The sequence below is a fragment of the Thalassophryne amazonica genome, chromosome 13 (genome assembly GCF_902500255.1).
Source record: "Thalassophryne amazonica chromosome 13, fThaAma1.1, whole genome shotgun sequence".
Lineage (NCBI taxonomy): Eukaryota > Metazoa > Chordata > Actinopteri > Batrachoidiformes > Batrachoididae > Thalassophryne > Thalassophryne amazonica.
In genome coordinates, this window is record NC_047115.1 from 80,628,074 (window position 1) to 80,634,073 (window position 6,000).

Consider the following 6,000-nt stretch of genomic DNA (forward strand, 5'->3'; position numbering starts at 1 on the left):
TGTACTTGGCCCCACAAATCTTAGAAACATGGTGTCTAACCAGATCCTTACTCTGGATGGCATTACCCTGACCTCTAGTAATACTGTGAGAAATCTTGGAGTCATTTTGATCAGGATATGTCATTCAAAGCGCATATTAAACAAATATGTAGGACTGCTTTTTTGCATTTACGCAATATCTCTAAAATCAGAAAAGTCTTGTCTCAGAGTGATGCTGAAAAACTAATTCGTGCATTTATTTCCTCTAGGCTGGACTATTGTAATTCATTATTATCAGGTTGTCCTAAAAGTTCCCTAAAAAGCCTTCAGTTAATTCAAAATGCTGCAGCTAGAGTACTGACGGGGACTAGAAGGAGAGAGCATATCTCACCCATATTGGCCTCTCTTCATTGGCTTCCTGTTAATTCTAGAATAGAATTTAAAATTCTTCTTCTTACTTATAAGGTTTTGAATAATCAGGTCCCATCTATCTTAGGGACCTCGTAGTACCATATCACCCAATAGAGCGCTTCGCTCTCAGACTGCAGGCTTACTTGTAGTTCCTAGGGTTTGTAAGAGTAGAATGGGAGGCAGAACCTTCAGCTTTCAGGCTCCTCTCCTGTGGAACCAGCTCCCAATTCAGATCAGGGAGACAGACACCCCTCTCTACTTTTAAGATTAGGCTTAAAACTTCCTTTTGCTAAAGCTTATAGTTAGGGCTGGATCAGGTGACCCTGAACCATCCCTTAGTTATGCTGCTATAGACGTAGACTGCTGGGGGGTTCCCATGATGCACTGTTTCTTTCTCTTTTTGCTCTGTATGCACCACTCTGCATTTAATCATTAGTGATCGATCTCTGCTCCCCTCCACAGCATGTCTTTTTCCTGGTTCTCTCCCTCAGCCCCAACCAGTCCCAGCAGAGGACTGCCCCTCCCTGAGCCTGGTTCTGCTGGAGGTTTCTTCCTGTTAAAAGGGAGTTTTTCCTTCCCACTGTAGCCAAGTGCTTGCTCACAGGGGGTCATTTTGACCGTTGGGGTTTTACATAATTATTGTATGGCCTTGCCTTGCAATATGGGGCGCCTTGGGGCAACTGTTTGTTGTGATTTGGCGCTATATAAAAAAATTGATTGATTGATTGATTATATACACACACACACACACATATATATATATATATATATACTAATGACAACTGCTCTTACTGTGACTGCATCAAACTTAAGGGCCCCTTCACACATGATTGTTTATGTACGCTAAACTTTGTGAGAGAACATTAACATTTTGATCATGTGATGTGTTTCTCTGGACTTGATCTAGCATGCAAGTAACAGACAAACACCAAGAACATGCCCATGTTTCACCTGATGGATGGTAACTTTCAGGAGGTGATGACGGACTGGTTGTCTGCCTTTGCTAAGTGGTACATGTGCTCTGGGCCTTTGTTGTTGTGTCAACTACCTTGGCTTTTCTAATGAAAACCTCTGTAATTTATTGTTCTGGTGTCTTATGTAATACATCTAAGTTAAAATCAGCTTATTTGGTCATTAGCTTTCACTCTTGCCTTTGGGTCATATTATAATCAGGCAACATTATGTCTCATGATAACTAGATTAGTTACAACAATTTTAGCAGGGAATCAAATGTTTCAGAAAACATTTTTTTATTGTAATCTCCAAATCTTGTGCTGGTAAGATGTGGTATACTCCCTGGACATTAAACCAAACATGCACATTAAGTCCTTCAGTGTGTTGTATAAGAATATTTGATGAAAAATGAGTCGGAAGGAAGCATCTGTGACATTTATGATTGTGACATAGTATACACCACCAAGTGATTGTCAGCATGTAGCCCAAGGGACTGTGGTCAAGAGAAACCAAGTGAAATAAATTGCATTTATTTATAGTGCTTTTTAAAATATACATAAACTGGTTTGTCACTTTGTGGCTTTCAAACCTTTCAAAACCTTGTCTTTGGCGAGGCTTTGGCAACAAAGAATACCATGCTCATGTCACACATTTCAAAGATAATGGTTCACTTTTCATTAAATGTCAGCAATATTAGATAAAATAATAATAAAAGGCACCTTTTAGTTTATTTTCCTGAAATTAGATTTTTTAAAATCACTCCTCACTCATCTTCAACCACTTTTTCCAGGTTCGGGATGTGGGGGCAACAGCTCCAGCAGGGGACCCCAGACTTCCCTTTCCCATGCCACATGACCCCTGCTGACTGGGGGATCCCAAGGTGTTCCCAAGCCAGTGTGGAGATATAATCTCTCCATGTAGTCCTGGGTCTTCCCCGGGGTCTCCCTCCCAGATGGATATGCCTGGAACACCTCCCTAGGGAGGTGCCCAGGAGGCATTCATACCAGATGCCCAAACCACCTCAGCTGGCTCATTTCATATTTTAAATATAATGATGATTTCAAAATTAATTATGAGTATTGATAGACTTGCAAAATCAAATACAGTTATTTCTCCCCACCTGATAAATTATGTATCCATGGTTAGTGTGCTTTTTTCCAGAACTGAAGGCTCTCTGTTCAAGACCACCCCTGCCCATTCTCCTTATAATGTGGAGCTGTGTCAGGAAGGTCACCCAACATTCATAATAATGTGTTAATTTAGATGAATTCATTGCAGCTCCTATAACATGTAATGAATAAATAATAATCTAAATTTGTCCAATTTTGGTTTAAATTCTCTTGGTCTTAAAAGAGTTTTAAGGAGCAATAACTAGTGAGTGGACACTTTCTGCATTTGATCATTTTACCTTTGTTTTTGTTTAATACCAAAGAAAAATAATGCCATCAGCAACTGGATGTGCTGATGGCATTATTTTCAAGGGTAGTAATAAATTAAGCAATGGGTTGGAATGGCATGTGACTCCAGAATGTTTTTAGAACCTTAGACCACAACAATTTTTAGAAGAGGACTCAACCATTTGATTTCCTGTTTTTATTTTATTATCGCATGCATGCTGTAAGCAGGTGCTTTGATTTGACAAACAAAGAGTAGCTGAACCATTAAAACCACCACACATTTCACTCATGGTACCAACATGAAACTTAAGTCACTCATGGTAAGAACAACATTGAGCTACAAAACAAAATAATATTTAAAACCTCAAAAGCCAGAGCTCCCATGGTGCATTGCAGCACAGCATCCATTGTTTATTGGTTAGCTAAATTGCACATTTCAGCTTTGTTTCTGTAGCTGGCGCTTCATCATAATTTTCAAACTGTTGGAAACTGTGAATGAATCCCGACGACAACTTCAATTAGTCCGTATTGCGTTTGTTTTCTGTCCTCATCATTTGCGTAGCTCTCGCACCGTCAGCATTCCATTTGACTGTCATCCAACTTCTTCTAACCTTCCAAGTCCGACGTCTTGCACGAACATTGATGATATCTGAACAGATCAATAACTAAAGAGCGATGAGCTGAACGTGACTTGTCCATGTGTGGGACAAAATCTACATTTTCATACAGAAACAATAGCGGCAAGAACCTTTTATCACTACTTTAACTATTTACGCACGTTTCCAGCCGTCTGTGCCTGGAGAGGCTGTGCTCACAGCCACAAACACCTGTGCAAATGTTCGCATGCTGTCTGTGGCTGGAACATGCGTGTGCCCCACAAGTTGTTGTGAAGACAAAGCTGTTGTCAAGACTACCAGATCTCACAAGGTGCTCTGGACTGCAGAAATGTCCAGGCTGGCGCTCGGTCTGATACCCGCTGTCAATCACGTCATCATGAATGTTTTGTTTCAATTTTGTTTAAAAGCGTCAAGGTCACCATTCGCTTTGTTTTTTCTTTGTTAGTTTTGGTTTTGTTTTGTTATTTTATGCACTCTGGAAGCGCAGGCTTTTCGGTGATAGGGACAAGTGCAGGCTCATTTGTCCACGTTTTCTCAACAATTTGTGACTTTGTGACTTTTTTTCCTTCGTTCAGGGTATCGCCGTGTGCCATGTGACCAGACCGTAAGACTGTTGGGAATTTTGGGAGAGTCACCAACACTCACTGTCACAGCACCCTCAAGAATATTATTGTCAGTGTTTGGTAAAAAGTAACTACAGTCATATTATTATAAACTGTTTTTAAATGGTCACAAAGGCACCTGTGGTACAAAAACATAGGTACAATCGTGGCACATTTATACGACTGTGTTCTTTTTTTTTTTTTTTCAGAAAATCATTCAACTGTGACTGACTGTCGTGTACTGAATGTGGTAAGCCCTGATGCTATGATGTTGGTGAATGCTAGATTTTCTGAGTGACCATGTTCATTAAGACACTCCAGTAACTTAGACAGTCTAGCACCAATAATAAATAAAACTAAAAATAACCCAATACATATACAATAACTTATGGATTCATCTATAAGGATCCTTACCAAAAATAGTACTGATAAGTATATAAAAAGTAAACTGGAAGTATACTTGAAACATAATTGCATGTACTAACTTTTTGGTAAGGGTTATTATTTTTTTTAAAACAACTGCAGCATGTTAACAACAGAGCAGTGTAATAACAGTAGCAACACAGCAGAAGAAAGAAGGGACATTGAAGTCAGTCAATGAGGAAAATAGTTTGAGTCACACATCCTCTGGAGAAGCTGGCTTGAAGCCCAGATGTTCTGACTTTAATGCATTGCAGCCTTCTGTGTGAGGGGAGGGGCTAAACAGTCCATATACAGGGTGGGTGGAGTCATCATAATGCAGGATGCCTTGCTTCTGCAAACTGTTGATGTAGAATGTCCTCAGTGGATGGATGACCACTGTGTGTAATCTTCTGGGCAGATTTTAATCCCCCTCTGCCGTGCCTTCCTGTCAGCAATAGAGCAGTTCCTATACCATACTGTGATGGCTAGAAGTGAGAAGGCTCTCTACCAAACACCTGTAGAAGGCTGTCCTGAACAGGATGCTGAGGCCAACACACTTCACCCAACTAAGAAATCTTTTTGATGACCCTGGGGATGCAGGACTAATGGTGTTCCAAGGCATGAGAAGAAAATCAGCAGGTTACAGAATTTTTTCCTTGTCATGCACCTGCTCTTTGGAATAGTCTGGCTGCTGAGATAAACAGTCTGATACTGTGGTAACTCAATCCAAATCAAGACTAATCTGTTCTCTCTGTGCTATGAATAATATAGAGTTGGCTGCATTGAATCACTTTTTCTCTCCACTGATTATTTATGTTTTTGCAGGGTGGAGTTGGATTCAGTCTCACCACATCCAATTTCTGGGGAATGCTCATAAAGAACAGGTCTACTCTGTATTGTTGTTTCTGGCTGATTGATTTCTTGTTTGTTTTCTGACCGATAAAGACTCTGATCTGATAAAGACTCTGCTGATGACCATCAGTGACTGCCTTTAATGGAAACATTTGAAGCCTGGGATGATGTGGTGGATGTTAGGCTGACTGGAAAGTTGGGACCCTGAATCAGAAATGTAATTGGAATGACTGTCTCAGTTCCATTTCACTTCATGGATTCATGTTCTTTCCTGTTTGACTGAATGGACACTTGATTAATTTGAGCACTGGACTTCATGAGTAAGTTGATGTCTAGCTGCAGCTCTCTGTCATTCATGTTAGCAATTTTTTGTTGTATTTTGGTTTATTTGTAAAGTTGTTATGACAGTATAGCCATAGCAGAGGAGATGCCACCCCTCTGACTTTGGTCTACATGAGATTTCTTCCCAGCAAAAAAATAATAAAATAAAATAATGAACTGAGTGATTTTTTTCCTTACCACTGTTGGTGATATGCATGTTCAGGGGGGTGGGTAAGGTTAAACCTTATCTTTGTGAAATCGCCTTGAGGCAAATTAATTTGTGATTTGGTACTATATAAACAAACTGATCTGAAGTGTACTGATGGTGCCTCTGTTGCTGACCCACATGAGGTATTGGAAATGTGCACCCCTAGGTACTTCTACAGCTGCTCCACCAGTGAAGCATGGGGGGGGGGGGGGGTAGTTTCTCCTCCAAAAGTCTAAAATCACCTCCTTGGTCTTTGA